Source organism: Pinus tabuliformis, chromosome 4_2, assembly GCF_031772625.1.
Source record: "Pinus tabuliformis cultivar Carrire ecotype Pingquan chromosome 4_2, CPIR1, whole genome shotgun sequence".
Lineage (NCBI taxonomy): Eukaryota > Viridiplantae > Streptophyta > Pinopsida > Pinales > Pinaceae > Pinus > Pinus tabuliformis.
This window is the reverse complement of record NC_142304.1, coordinates 680,295,890-680,313,218: the sequence shown is the minus strand read 5'-3', so window position 1 is coordinate 680,313,218 and position 17,329 is coordinate 680,295,890.

Here is a 17,329-nt window from a genome sequence, read left to right as displayed (position 1 = left end):
GGGAAGTGTACTTCACATATTCACATAAATAGCATTAATTTTTAGTGCCCATTTTGCCATGAAAATGAAGATCCTATAGTAGAGGGAAGTTTACTTCACATATTGACATAAATAGAATTAATTTTTAGTGCATAAGTTTCCATGAAGATTTTCAACTGCACTAGGTCACCGGTTGTTGTCACGTATTGCACGAAAATTGTATTGCCCTGTGGATGATAGTGGCCAACACCTGTGCCATCTACCCCATAGAATTTCAACAAAAATTGTATTGCCCAATGGATGATAGTAGCCAACACGTGTGCCATCTACCCCATAGAATTTCAACAGTAGTAGGGATGGTTGATATTTCTTTTCTAATTTTAATAGTGATGATTGATATTTCTTTTCTAATTTTATTTTTCTATCAAACATCAAGATTTTTTTTACAGTGAAAGGTGAATGTTAAATAGTGTGGGTGATGCACAGACTGTGGCTGGGAAACTTTAGTGTTAAACTTCTTGCCTTTTTCCAATTATAAGTTATATAGGTAGAAATGGAATAGAAATTCAAAATAAGAAATCACAATGTTTTGTTTTGTCATCAATTAATTTTTTATTTAATCACTATCGAAGAAAAAATCTTTTCCTTAAGGTAATTTTGTATACCAATTTTTGTTTGTTTGGGTCACTTTAGTGTTAAACTTCTTGACTTTTTCCAATTATAAGTTATATAGGTAGAAATGGAATAGAAATTCAAAATAAGAAATCACAATGTTTTGTTTTATCATCAATTAATTTTTTATTTAATCACTATCCAAGAAAAAATCTTTTCCTTAAAGTAATTTTGTATACCAATTTTTGTTTGTTTGTTTGTTAAATTAGTTCAATTGAGGAAAGTTGTATCATGTAATACTGACCATGGATGTTTTTTCATGGTATTATTTCTTTATGGTTTTTCATTACTATCTAAGAATTGGTTTTTATTGTGCACTCTTATAATAAAAAATAAGAAAATAAATAGTTTGATTAATATATAAATAAATTAAACATTAAAATATTAATATGTGTTTCAAAAGAAATAATTTATTTTTGTTATTTTATATCAAATAATCAAAAAATACAATTTCTTTAATTTGAAAATAATTTTATTCAAGTGAAACTTACTATTAAAGATTGCATAACCAAACCAAAAATTTTGTATCTCATGAAATGTTGGGTATATTCAGTGTATTCAAATAGATTGAGGAAACTTCCATGATTTAATGGAATGCATCACCTCTTTAGGGATTCCAACAACATCATGAATGAATATATTATTAGGGAATCCAATGTGAGGTGGATACATGTTTTTTGATAACCCTTCCTTGATTTTGTTAGCTAATTTTCTTAATCATATTATATAAAGAAATGCAAAGAGCAATGAGTCTAAAATCATTAAAATTCTTTGGTTATGATTCCTTTGAGAATTAGAGCTCTTCTAGTTGAACTTATACTAGCAATTGCATCACATGTTACAATGAAAAAGTTGTAAGGCTCATATTTCTTTCTTTGTCACGAGTTTCCTCTTCTTTGTTGGACTTTATCCTAGGTCACTGAAATACTATATGAAATTACTTAATAACTATTAATATTCCTAATTCAAAATAGAGGGTTTGTGGTTTTTGTTAATTTATGATTGTGATGGTTCCATAATAGTTATGTCTTTTGTTCTATTATAATGTGTTAGTTTTGTTGGGAGTTTTAGACACATCACATATATCTCTTCCCACATTTGAACAAATGTGTGTGCATTTAAAGTGTTAATAAGCTTAACTCTATTAATAATGTCATCAAGTTTTATCCATTTTTTTGCAAAATAATTAGAATTTTATTAAGTTAGAACTAAGGAAATGCCTATACAAATTTTCCAACCATCATAGTGAATATTATTACTAACTATCTAACAACTATGATAAAATATAATTACTAACTATCTAACAGCTATGATAAAGCTTTCTAAGATTCAAAGCATCTTGATGTACAGTGCATTTCTTAACTACCAAATTTTTTGTAAGTTTTATAAAATGGATTCCTTAAAAGCGAAGTGAGCAGGTCTCAAATCCGTCCATGGATTGATTTAGCCTTCAGGATAAGGACTATTATGCGCCCTATGGTATTTTCGTTATTTATCTAAAATCAACCTCGACCCATTTATTGGATTGGAAGAGGTTGAGGGCTTGACAAAGAGAGGACAACCTACTGACTTCAGGTCATCTGCTCACTGGATCTAAGAGAAGACGTTGAGACATATTGATTGGGATTAGGATATTTCAAAGTTGTTAATTAAGATATAAATAATAGAGATAGAGAAGAAGTGGGGCTATTTCTATAGGTTGTTGATTCTTGTTGTTGGAGGTCATTGAGATTTGGATTTCTATAACTGAAATTGTGGAGAGTTTGGATAGAATAAGACAATCTAGATTATGTATTTCCAGACCCAAATGCAGCATTTCTCCAATCAATCAATTGGTAGCCTTGAATTACAACAATTTGATCGCTGCTTGAAGTGACAGTGTCGTGAAGCCATTCATCTTTATCTCATCGGTGTTCCTCCAAAGGAATTGGAATATCGCTTCTTTCACTTCTAGTGATTGGCAACCTAGCTGTAGGAAGTTGGCGGACTTTCATGATTGCAGTATTATTATTCATGGGATAGTTGGGAAAATCGAAAATTCAGTCTTCTTGTTAAACACATTATAGGACCCCATGGGGATTGGTGATGGTCATGTTGAATTAATCCCGGGACATACAAATAGGCAGGAATTTGGAAGCAGAAGGTGGAGTAGGGGGCTGATGGGACTGAAATATCAGAACTAATTCTGAGTGCACATACTGCTGAGAATATGCCAAAACAACAGTATCCCTCTAAGTAGGCAGGCTCCCGCTTTGTTGTCGGGACTGTCTTGGAGTATAACAATAGTTGGGAAATTCAAAGATATCCTGATTATAGTTTACAGTGGCTTTGATTCTCAAGGCATGTTCTGGCCCTTCTCCAATACACCTATATGATGGGAGGTTAAAGAAACTCTTTTGTGATGAAAATGAGATTAACTCAGACAAATATATAAATCACATATAAAAATCAGACACAAAATATTGGCGGAAAAAGGCTGAAGCCTCATGCTTCTCTCTCATTACACACTCTAAAATAATTGAATATTGTGTTACAAATAAATAGATGAGAGACAGTGTTCTCAAGATAGTGTGTGCTATCTTAGACACTTTTGGTTGAGATAATTTCTCCGTTGGTTGAGATAATTTCTCACCAGACACACACCAATATAGGAGTTACCTAAACTAACTCCTATCTTAGAGGAACAACCCAAGAGTTAGGCACAAATTCCTAACTTGGAATATTTAATTAATTAATTTATTTTGGATTTATTATTGTTTTATGAGAGAGGCTAACATTTCCCCCTTCAATGATAAATCCAAAATAAGAACAAGGAACCATCTTCCAAGTTCTCATGTTGATCCTCAAAATAACTTTCTTTAAGCATGAAACATGGAAAATTGGGTTCACTCGGGAAGCTGTAGGAAGCTCCATTTTGTATGCCACAGTACCTATCTTTTGCAGCACCTTGTACAGACCATAATACTTTGGTGATAATTTATTATCCTTCTTAGCTTGCTTGAGGGACATCTGTTTATATGGTTGTATTCATAGGAATACCCAATCACCTAAATCAAAACTTATTTCACTACGATGTTGATATGCCTGTTGTTTCATTCTATTCTGCACCAAGGTGAGGTTATCCTTTAAGAGTTGGAGAACTTGTTGTTGATGCTCATTGTGATCTTCCTTTGCTTGAACCTTATAATTTTCTCTTAAATATGATGTGATGGATGGTGGATGATATCCATAAAGTGCCATAAATGTGGTCATTTTTGTTGCAATATGGAAGAAAGTGTTATACCACCATTCATCCAGAGGCAACCATTTGACCCATTATGTCTGTTTATCAGATACAAAGCAACAAAGATATCCTTCCAAACATTTGTTTACTATCTCAGTTTGCCCATCAGATTGAGGATGATAAGATGAGCTATGAGTTAACTAAGTACCTGTTGTGTGTGGAGCATGATTGTTTAGAGGTCTTTGTTTCAGCTGGATGTATACCCCAGGAAGTTTGTACACCCCTCCACGCGGGGGGGTGCGGTGGGGACTTGTCCCCCCTGTGGGGGCTCAGGGGCAGCGCCCCCGAAGCTAAAAACAAATGTAAAATTGCCTTGTAAAAGTATAGTAATTTCTAGTCAATCTGGGCCGTTCATTAGGTAGATGATCTGATGATAGAATTTATGTTTAGTTTAGGGTTTTTTGCCCTATAAGGCAACCCCTCTCTTTGTATGAGGGCATTGTATTGGAGGCTGAGATATAGATGTGTATTCTGTGAGCGAGAAACTAAGAGGTGAGACTGTGAGAGAAAACAGAGGATATTACAGCGGATTTGCTGTAGGTTGTGTCTCTTCATTTTGCTGGATAATAGAAAGGAAGGACTGGTTGTTCGGGGTGGACGTAGCCCAAACTAGGTGAACCACGTATATCTGTGTCTCTCTTGTTTTGTGCGTTTTCTGTTTTTATATTTCTGCAATATTTTGTGTTCCATTGCTCCATAATATATAATTTTCTAACAGTACCAATACAAGAAAATAATTCTTCTAAAAATTTCTAGTGAAAATGGGATATTTGTCACTTACAATAATCTTTGGGTTTCCATGTAGCTTTTGAATTGTTTCCATAAATGCAGTAGAAACTGTACTCGCTTTAAATGGATGAGATAATGCACAAAAGTGTGGATACTTGGTAAGTTGGTCACCTACCAACATGATAAAAAGCTTTCCTTCGGACTTGGGTAAACCTGTGATAGAATCCATTGAAACCTCCTCCCAACATTGGCTTGGAATCGATAAAGGTTTTAATAGTCTTGGGGTCTTAATTGTTTCAACTTTATTTTTTTGGCAAACCAAACATTTCTCCAAAAACTTTTGAATATCCAATTTAAGGCCATCTCAAAAAAATCCTTCTTAACCTTGTGGTAGGCTTTTAGAAATCCTGAGTGCCCTCCTAAAGGAGAGGTGTGCAATTCCCTAAGAATATTTTGTTTCAGTTGGAAATTCTTACATAGGTATAACCTATCCTTGTACCAAAACGAATCATTTTTAGAGATAAATGTATCAAATGTACTGGGATCTTGTTGTATCTTTTGAATGAGCTCCCACACTTCCTCATCATTCTTCCATTCATCCCTTGCCTTGTTTATCCAATCTATTTGGATAATAGAAATGGTGCAAAGAAATGCTTCCACATCCTCATCTTTTCTTGAGAGTGCATCTACCACAACATTTTTCTTCGCTTTTTTGTAGATGATTTCAAAGTCATAGCCCAACATCTTTGTGACCCATTTTTGTTGCTCTTCTGAAGATAATCTTTGTTCTAAAAATTATTTAAGACTATCATGATCTTTTTTTAGTTTGAAGTGTCTTCCCATTAGGTAGGGTCACCATTTCTTAAGTGCATGTAGTATTTCCTGCATTTCCTTCTCATAAATAGCTTTGTGTAAATAGTTTCTTTTGATTGGATGAATTTCGAAAGTAATGGGTTTTTCTTCTTACATTAAAAAAACACCAATTCAAGTTTTGGAACTATTTGAAGGTCGCGCGACTCTGCAACTAGGGTTTCTGACAGACAACCAGTGCCATAGCACACAAGGACGGCTCTGCAGCCTGAGAGGGTTTGACGTCCAGCGCCTGACAACGAGCCTCAGGAATAAAGACGACGCACATGGAACCTCCACAGGGGGGGCCTCGAAGCCCTCCCCTCAGTCAAAAAATGCGTCGCCAGAGCACACGGGATCCCTAATATTTGGGTCGATCCGCGCAGACAGGAATACTGAGATGTCATTGCAATAGAACAAGTTGAAAGATAAAGCAATACCGACTGACAAGAAGGATGCAAACCCAGAAGGAAAAGACAAGCCAGAGGAACAAATCAAGGTTACTTCAAAAACCTGCAAGTCGATAGCAGAGGAAAGACCCAGGATAGAACTGCCCAGTCAGATAATCAATGAGAGAATAAAGTACATGACAGAACATGCACTCATAGGAAAGTTCATAGGAATGTGGCCAACCGAAAAAGCTTTGCACAGTTGGATCTCGGCAAAATGGAAACCCAAAGGTGACATCACTCTGCAGCTAGGACCGAAGGGTTTTTTTACTGTTACCTTTTTGCTTAGAAGACAAGTTCAGAATCCTAACCCAAGGCCCATACTTCTTTAACTCAGCAGGCTTGTACCTGAGAGAATGGATAGCAAGATTCAATCCGGACAAGGAAGACCTCACCTGGGCCCCTGTCTAGATCAGAATGTACTCACTTCCCGAAGAATATTGGAATGAAGGAATACTCAAGAAAATTGGAAGCGGACTGGGGGAATACATAAAATCAGTAGAAGAAACAAAGCAACGAAGATACACTTCATACGCCTGGATCTGCGTCTTCATACGACTAGACAAGGTGCTACCTGATACGGTAAGTTTCTCTCATGACGACTATGAATGGATCCAACCTCTAGATTATGAACATGTTCCGTTTAGATGTCACAAGTGCCATGCTCATGGGCATATTTTTAGGGATTGTCCGCTAAATGTCATAGCCCCTACATCCAGCCCCTCTAACCCCTCTGATAAGTCAGCCCAAGAAGGCTTTACCAAAGTTTATAACCGAAAACGAGCTCACAAAAAGCCTGCACCTAGGAAGAAACTACATCAAAACTCTGCTTCCACTCCTCCCACGAGTAATAGTTTTCAGATTTTGGCTCATACCTCAGAATAACAACCCTCAAGCTCAAAGCCAAATGCGACACTGCTATCCACCCCCGACATCAACAATCCTTCCAGCTCTACCCCAGTTTCTAGTAACCCAAAGGACAAAAAGGCCCCCCTCATGGATAACCAAAATGATAGTACAGGAAAAGAGATTGAAATGGAAGTAGATGGAACCTTGAACCATCTCATTTTCCTCGCAGAAACAACTGGAGAGAAAATTCAACCGGAAATCATGGACGAAGATCCTGAAAATTTCGACATGGAAGGGCTGGACTTACTAGAGCTCGAGCAAGCATGCAAAAAGAAAAGCTATGATCAAATCCCAGAATTGCAACTCAAAAAGCTGGAAATAGTTCTATCGAAGGTATATCAGCAGAAGCAACTAGGCATCCAACCAAGCAGTACCTGGGATGGAAGCCTCCCCCAAGAGATTTCAAAAAGAGAGGAAGAAGAACAGATCTCCAGCGAACAATTGAAGCTGATATTTTAGGGATTTGGGACTCAAATTTGCCCATTTACAACCTCCCTCAAGTCAATGCCCTTCCAGACTTGATCCATAGATGCCAGCAGTGCTATGATCCATGCCAGAGAGCTATTCTCAGTCCTACAGGCTCAGTCTTGTTCCATATCACCCCAGAAACCATAAATGAGATGCTGCATTTTCACACTGCAAGACCATTGACCCCTCTCTCCATGTTGGACTTAGTAAAGAAGGGGAGTAATTTGTCAAGTGCCCAGATCATCAAAATCAATCAGTTATTCATACAGCCAAGCTCTGAAACTACGAGAACTCCTCCTATTGGATATCATTACCTGAATGACTTGGGCAAAATGCTGGTGGATTTGATCAGCTACGTCCTGGGGTACAGGGGAGTTGAGGATGTTGATGACACCATAATGGCAATGCTGTCCATATTTTCTCCTGGAAAGCCTCCTGCTGTACACTATGACTATGCCACATATATTGCAGAAAAGATTCATGAACAGCTAATGAATCTACAAAGGGAAAGGGTGTTCAGATACACCTCATACATCTACCATCTGTTCTTATTTTATCAACCAGACAGCTTCTCCATTCCCCTCAAGAAACTTAATGCCCAGCGAAATCCAAGGTCAGTTGTGTTTTCAACTTCAGTTTTTCATTGTACTTCTGAATCACCATACACATACTGTGAATTCATAGACTTGTTCATTCACCCAGCTATGACATTGTTGTATGGTGTTCCTCCTCCAAGGTTGACTAATGGCATGCAAAGAGTTCTCCATCTCTCCAAGGCCTACAGCATTGGTGATTGGTACTTTTACCAACACCACACAGTAATCAGAATATATGGCTGTGAGTTGAACCCTTATAGGCTGCCAAGATATGTCCCTATGAGACTTTTTGCCTTAGAATACTTCAGGCAGTTTGGAAATGCCGACTGCTTCCATTTCCAAAGTAAGAACAAGAAGGTGCAGCTGAAGGTAAGGAACCAGCTAGGCCCTTTTCTATACAACAAAAGAGAGGAGGGATGGAAGGAAGCAGATATGATCCTAGAGGGCTTCCAATTGCAAACCAGTTTCAAATGGACACCTTATGACCCTAATCATTTTATTTCCCTCAGGAGGATAAAATACAAATTGGGTAACTATGCACATGTAAGGCTGCCTCATGTTGAAAAGTATGCCAATTCTTTGAGCTGGAAAGAGGGCACTCTAGAAGAGCCAATTACTAGAGAGCAAATGCTAGAAAGAGAGCCTAGGAATATTCAAAAAGAGGCTGACTTGGAAACTTGTGGACAGGTTTCCTTCTCATATCAAAGGCAACTTGGAGCAGCTGCCTCATCTTCAACAGCACATCAGCAAGCTGCCATGGACACTCAACAGACATCCAGCAAAGGCAAACAAAAACAGGTGGAACAGGAACAACCACCTCCCATGACTGAAGAGCAAACAGAAAAGGAGGTGGAACAGCAAGAAGAAGTGCAACAGCAGGAAGCGCATCAACAACAACAACACCAACAGCAAGAAGAACAAAGACAGGAGTAGCCTGTGCAGCAAAATCAAACAGTGGAAGCCCCAAAATCCACTGAGCAACAGCCACAACAAACTGTGCCTCCTAGGCAGGAAACTACAGTGGAAACTTCTGTCCTTCAGACACCACAAAATGAAGAGAGAAATAGAAAGAGGGACAGAGAGGAAGAAACTCCCCTTACCACATCTGTAAGTCATGGGGAGAAAAGACATAGAATGAATCCCTTCTCAGAGGAAGAAGTGCCTATAGGGCAATCTTTGGGCATAGGCCCACCTAGCAGGGAGGCATCTGGGAGTTCCTTCCAGCAGGAACAAGAGAGGATAGTGGGAGGAGAAGTCAGCTCCTCAAGCCAGCAGAGAGAAGGTGAACTGAGCATCAAACAACAGTTCATTGACATAAAGAGGAGGAATGAGCCAATAAAGATACAACTATATAATCATTTGTTGAAAATGGCTCCCACTAACCAGCAAAGACTGATGTCTGCATATGATGTTAGTGAAGGAAAAATGATCATGAGTCACTTCATGCCAACTGCATTGCAACCACAGTCCCATTCTGACTACTTGAGGACCAATCTTGAGGTCCTTGCCAAGGACATCCACCCAATGGACAAAATCGAATTGCATAAGCAAACGGGTGAGATGGTGTATGCCTCCTTGGCAGACAAGACATTGGATAACTACAGGCTAGAAAATAGCCTAAATAATACAGCTGCCCAACTTGAGTTGGAGAGAGCATCCTCTCAAGCAAAGGACAACAGGATCAGGGCCTTAGAAGATATAATCATAGAGATTGGGCATGACCCCAAGGACATCAAGGGCATACAAGAAATATTGAAATTAAGGGATGCAGAAATGGCAGCTTTGAGGAAAAAGATCAAAATCCCAGCAACTATTCACCCTCAAACGGAAGAAGTTGCCCAGCTGAAACAAGATCAAGATGCGGCAGCTTTGCTGGTGTCTTTATATAAACAGCTGATCCAGACTCAAGAAAAGTTGGGAGAATCAGAGGCTGCACAGGCAGCATTGCAAGCAGCAAAACAACAAAAAGAAGGAGGTCAAACTTCTCAGCCCCCTCCGGAAATAATCAATCTGGAAGAGCCTCCTCAGACTACTGCTCCTCCTGTTGAACAAACAGCACCATCTACATCAGCACCAGCACCAACAACAGAGCAGGCTCAAAGTCTTGATATGCAGAAACTCAAGAATGAAATTCAGGCCTTGGAAGCCCAAATGACAGAGCTGAATCAAGCCAAAGAGAATTTGGCTAAGCTCAATGAAAGATATGATAAATCAAAACAAAGTGTGGCTGAGAAAGGAAGAGAGATAAAGGCTCTCAAAGAGAAGATAAAGGAGCTGGAGAAAGAGCTCACACTTGATAAAGTAGTAGCTGAACTCAAGACAGTCCTATGGGCCAACATTGGCCAATCAATAACTGATCAATGGCAATACATTGAGACCATCCATGAGCAAATGGAGCTCATTGGAAAAGCACACAGAGAAGTCCAAAGAGCAAGGGCATCTCTAGGAAATATGCCTGAGGTGGCCAATAGAATGATCAATGTGCTTAATTACCGAACAGGTCCTCAGCTGGCTCAAATGGGAATTCCCAACAGAACTGCGACCATCATGCTAACAAAAAGAGTCCTAACATTAAGAACCCTGGCACAAACATTGGAAAGAAGAAGCCAGGATATGCAGACAGAAGTTAATAAGTTTTTGGAGAAATTTGCAGTACTAGAAAGCAGAGGTCTTCCAGGATTACTGAACAGTGCAGGGAGACTACTTTCACATGAGGTATATGCTAAAAGGGTCAATACATTTGCTGCCAATCAGATCAAAGAAACACCCAGCACCTCAGAGGAAACAGGGCCAGCATCTGGAAAAAGCCTTTATGATAGGGTAGAAAACTTGTTTTTTATAATGAATGAGATCAAACACTTGTTTGATGTGCCTCCAAACTTCTACAAATATACAGAGGCAGATGAGACCTTGGAGGCAATTTTGAGACATCAGTTGCCCAGTCAGGAATGGTGGACTAGCATGATACAGAAGATACTGTAAATCTAAAGGCTTCCAGCACAGTTTTCAGCAAAACACATAAGTCATCACCTTCAGAAAAAGTGATGCATACACGGTGGATGAGAGAGGGATGGGCTGAGCCAACTCAGCAGAAAGATCCGGCCACTAAAGCATTAGTGACAGCTGCAGACAGCAGGGTCGAGAAAGATACAGCATGGCAAAGCATAAAGCCAAACCATTCAGCATTAATGAGCAAACTTCAAACCGACTCAGTAACCTCCAAGGGTCAAGAAGACTCCTGACAAAGTTAAAGGGCATTCATTTTGTATTAATAGCAGCAGTAACTGCTTTTCTGATATTTTGTAAAAGTTGGTAACGTATTTAATTATCAGATAACTCAGCGGTTCAGATATTTTGGAACCGATTGTATAAATTCCCCCTCGCATAAGCTTGCAGGGGTTGTTGATTTCCTCTTGAAGAGATCCTATGCTGTAATTTATTCAGAGTTTAATAAAAGAAGTGATGGAATCTCTCAAGTTCTGAGCTGTTTGAATGCGTTCATGGTGTTTGTTAAAAGTTACAGGATCCCTGTGCATCTCACAATACAATAAGTCTTCTGTAAGTCTCTTTGTTATGTGTTTCAGTCTTTTACAATCCATACATGTTTCTAAGTTCTAGTATTTAGCAGCAAAGAAAAAGAATAGCTTCAGGATTTATTCATGAAATACCCTGAGCTCAATCTATGTTGTTAATGAATGTTATCTTCAGTTATAATATTGATAAGTGTAATTCTTAATTGCTGCACTCTCACACTATGTTTGTTATTGGTGTTGTGTAAAGTTTTTGGATGATCTTACTAGAGAGTAAAATAATAAAAGGAGAGAATCATATAATTGCAAGTGACCTGAATTTTATTGTGCATAATAGAGAAGTCTAGGGGTGAAAGTGGTAGAATAGATGGGAAGGCCAAAATTTTCAAACATTGGTTAGATGTCCTAAGATTTGTAGAGATAGAACCTAAAAAACTAATGCTACAATAATTACCTTATAATCTGCAACAACTAAAGAATGAGATGTGTAAGTGGATAGAGAAGAAAAAAGAGATATTTATGGGTCCTTTAGAGAATATTGAAAACAATACATATGATTTTCCATATGAAAGCATGAAAGCGGAAATATTGAAAGAACAAAAACTCTATTAGAAAATAAAGGCTAGAGAAAATTGGCTATCATATGAAGGAAACAACTGAAATTTCTTTACAAGGTACTCTAGGTAGTCAATTATATATAGGAAATTAATGATTCGTACAAGGTAGTCAATTATGATTCATGATGTTGTTGGAATCCGTGAAGAGGTGATACATTCCATTAAATCAGAACGTTAACTGAGTTGCCTCTATTTTTGAATTATGTTTCCTAATCTAATCCTCAATGTATTTGTGTATACCAAACATTTCATGAGATACAAAATTTTTGGTTTTGTAATGTAATCGTTAATAGTAAGTTTCATCTTTAAATAAAACTATTTGTAAATTAAGTAGATTATAACTTTTATTTGCTATATATATATATATATATAAAACTATTAATTTTAATATTTTTAAATAATAATAATAAATAAAAATAATATAAAATAGAAATCGACATAATTCTAATATGCTCGCCTGTCAGTAATTCGAGCAAAGGGAAGCACAACTCCCTGCACTGGTATCATTAATGGTGGGGAAATACATGATCTACATGCACCTGCATTTCTTCCGAGGGAAATACATGATCTACATGCACCTGCATTTCTTCCGAGGGAAATACATGATCTACATACAGTCGAGACAATAACGGTTCCAGGGCGAGGCGTCGTTCCGGTGCCTCCTCGTTTATGTGTACTCGGCATAATGGACAAATTGGCTGCGCTGCCGCCCGTTGGAAGATGCATGTCTGGTGGTACCTGTGGCGGCACCGAAGATCACGTGCCACTTCACCAAACCGAAAATTTTCATCACAAATTATGCAAAAAGCATTATTGGTATTCAGAATCGTTATGCGAGGTAGCTGCAATAGCGGGCCGGCGACCTCCTGTAACCACCTGAACGATGGAGGTTGCTCAGGAAAACGTTGAGATCGCTCGCTCAATTCTACTATTCTTTGCTCTAACTCCACCTGCATTTTTTCTGAGGGAAAACGAACCCAACGTTGGATGAATTGAAGTATTCTCTCATTTACTCCCTCAGTTTGTACTCTTCTATCTTCAGTTGATAATTCTCTATAATCTCCGCTATTTCAGTTGATAATTCTCTATATTCTCTTTCTTCGCCGCGTTGTTGTTCTGGTCGCTGTCCTTCCATTTCTAGACTCCTAAAGATCAACAGAAATCTGAATATCCAACTCAAACTGCAAGGTAATTAAAGTGACAATCAGCGATCGAAAAACAGAAATACCTTTGCCACTCTGCCCTTTCACCCAAAGTCAATTGAGTTTAAATAATAGTGGGAAATGCAAGCAAATTGTTTGTGTGTGTCGGCGGCCTGGGCTTCCGTCATGATGACTTCTTGATAATTGCTTTGGTGTGTCGGCTAAGATGGTGGTGAAGAAACATTCATCCAATAAAAAGTAATCAAATTTCTAAACATTATTTTGAGTCTAACTGAATACGTCTACCATTTGACGTTTGATAGAGAATTGGTTTTCAAAAATTTATAATTTTTATTATATTTGTATAGAGGACATGTTAAAATGTTATGGAAATATTTGTCCTGAGTTAAAATAAAAATAATAATTTATTGAGAAAATTTATTATGAAATTGTAGAAAACAAAGATTTCTACATGTTTTTAAAATTGTTTATAATTATGGGAAGTTTCTTAAGAGAGAATTTTAAATAAATTGGGTGGATATTTGAAAGTTCTATGTTTTCAGTGGATATTTCACTCATTTTTAAATACTAAAATATTTATAAAGATAAAGCATTCACAATTTTCTAGACAATTTTTTTAGTTGCAAAACCTTAAATTTATAGTTTACTTTTTCAATCACTATTGTAAAAGTAGAAATGGATTCAACCTCATCAAAAACCCATGGGGCAATCCAAATTCCACAAGTGAACAACTATAAGTGGGGCAATCCAAATCCAACTCCTTGAAGTGCCCTTTTCCCCCTCTCCATTTCTCTCATTTGTATGTAGGTCTACCAATCCATGCCCATGCCAAACTCGTAGACCCCCCTTGCGTCTGGTTATATGCATGATGTAGTTCAGGTACCTTTCCCCCTCTGCCTCAGACGTAGTGCTTTTGCCTCTCAGTTCCCCCCAGCTCAGTCTCCACCTAGACTTTATGGCCTTGCCATCACTCTAGCATGGGTTCTAGGTAGCCCAGTGCTCACATTGCGAGTCGTGGGTAAAACTACATCCTAAGCCTCCTACGAGCTGCCTTCCCTTGCCCCCATCTCTGATCAATTGCCCCTGCTACATTACCTTGTGATAGTCAAGCTTCCCCCTATCCTTGTTTACTGAGCATGAGGCTTCCCATCCTAACAACAAGCAATTGGCCCCCAGTAGTCATGGGTTTCACCCATTTGACAAAAGGTATAGACACATAACAAGGCCATGGCGAGCAGTTGCTTGCCCCATTGCCACAAACAATTTCCTATCCCCCAAACAGAACCCCTTTCACCTCGGTTAAACCCCAACAAGACCATAATTACAGTTTTGAGGTGGATCCAAATAACATACCCGAAGTCCGCAGGTGTTTGTCGACGGCGTGTTCTGATGTTCTCCTCTATCCCTGTGATACCATCCTTTCCCACAAGCTACCACGATAAGACTGCATGTCATATTTCCTCACCATTCTTTATACCTTGCCTTGCCTCTGGTCCCACCACCTTGCCCACTTTCTGAGCATGTAATCACGTCAAGGGTCACCGCACCCCTTCCCTTGATCATGTGGGGGACGATAGTATTAAGTACCTAGGCACACTTCATTATTGCACCCTTTTTGTCCTAGTTGTTGGCCTGCATCACGATTGTGATAAAATAGACCAAAATATTGACTATCACATAAAATTACTAATTAAAAAAATAAAGAGAAAAAACTATTTTAAAAAAAAGGAATAATAATAAACTAGGGAGAAATTAATGAATAGTAATAAAAAACAAATAGGCTAAAGGCTATTAGATTATAAGAGGAAGAAAAAAGGAGGGGGTGAGCTTGGAAAGAAAATATGGTGGAAAAAATGAGAATAGAAGAACAAGATAGGGACGAGTGAAAATATTAGAGGGAGATAGAGAGGGAAAAAATGAAATGAATATTAAGAGTGTTGACTATGATTTATCAAGTTGATAAAGGAGATTCCAAGATTACCTAAGTCTATAATCATCTTCCCATTTAACGTTTTCATGATGAAACTCAATGTCAAAGCCTTAATGAATGCGGGAGTCATAAGGTGTTTAAAGAAGTGTTTGAAAATGGAAAATTTGGAAATGTGGTAGTAGTTTGTGTCTGTTATGTGTTCTTTGAGACGAACATTGAACATTGAAATAAACTCATGAGATGCATGACTTACCATACAAGAAAGGAATTTAATAGGTTGATGTATTCATAGGATTAGTCTTATCCTAGCCATAATCATATAATTATTTGAGTGTTTTGTGAGGTTTAAATAAGGGTTTAATATTAATTTTGACTACGAATTCAGAAATAAGGTTAATGTTTCCTTGGATGTAAGGAAGCGAAATGAGAGCCTATGGAAGACAGATATAGTTTTAGGTTTCATAGACCCACACTAAGCTTTGTTGATTTAGGAAATGGAGTGGCCATTGGAAATTAGGCCTTTCATAAGGTGATTGTTTCTAATGGTATTTTATTTTTCATTACCAACCAAGATTCTACATGCACTTCTTTTCTTAAACCACACTTATCCATGTGGTCAAGATTAATATAGCTATAGTAAGATCTAGGATAAATAAAAATAGAAACAACTTGGTCACAAAGCTTACCATCCATCTCAATGATTGATGCCTTATGATCTGCCTACCTATTTTCCATACCTCCCTAAATCAGAGGAATGTTATGAATAACATCACCAATTGTATGTGCCTCTTGATCATTGTAGATCTGGGGTCTACCACCACTCTGATATAACAGAAAATCCCTCTTACGATGGTCCTTACCACATATCCAACACTGTAACGGTTCCCTAACACTGCCGCTAGCTTGTTGGTCTCCATGTCCCTTCTCCACTGTATTGAATCCCTTGTAAGGGACTGCATTATCTTTCCCACTTTCAATCTGGTCTCTTTATGCTACTCAAAATCCACTAATGAATCTCCGAGCCTTGGCCTTCTCTTCTCTCTAGTAACACGCATTTCTCAACAGCTCAAAAAATCTACTAGTATACTCCTCATATGTCATAGAACCCATCTGCAAATCATAAAACTCCTTAGCTATGTCATCATATTACGTCTGAGAAAAGTAATTCTTCTTGAAGAGCCTTTCAAATGCATGCCAAGTCAAATCATCCTCATGTATGTCCTCGACAATCTTCACATCTTCCACCAAATATTTGCTTTACCTTTGAGACTGAAAAGTGTTATCCTTACTTTCATGGTTTCTGAGTAATCATGAAATCTAAAGAATTTCCTCATGCCAAGCAACCAAGCCTCTGCATCTTGCAATTTCTTCATCTCTCAATCAAAGGTAGGAGATTTTTCCTTCTTTAACTCATATGGAAAGTATCCCCTATCATTCCTCCTGTATGAATGATAATGATCATGATCATGATGTATATGAAAACCAAAACTAGGTAACACATGTGTTTGTCACCCCTCCTATCAAGAGTTTCCAGCATCCTCCCATCCTTGATAGTGTCAGATCTATCTGACCTATGTCCACTGTGAGACTTGCTACAATATTCCCCATAAGTTTTCTCGTCATGTCCATGGTTGATCCGAAGAGGTCCTTGTCACTACAAATCTAACAAACTCTGAAGTAATATTGCATTCACCTGGACTTGTTTCTCTTGTGCCTGCATGATTTTATCATTGTCTACTTTGCAACTACTTATTTCTTCCTTCAGGCTTCTCAATGTGTTTTTCGGGTCAGACGATTGCCCTACACCATGTTTTCCATCTGATGCATAGGGATATTCTATGTATTCTACCACCTTGCTAGCCATCTAGTGTCTTTCTTGTGAGGCATACTATGTGAGCTAAACCAAATCACCATAAATCAATGAACATTAGCATAACTCGGGGAGGATACCTTTTCTACAAGATCATCAAATCAATTGTGATGCATGTATAACACAACCATAATAACAGATAGACATATATAAATAAGTGCATCAACACATAATCATCATACTAACTAGGGTCCAGTAATCAACGCAAGGCCATATTAATAATGCATGCTATGACCTTATGCATGATAACAACCAATACAATACTCCAGTATACACATTGCCTCA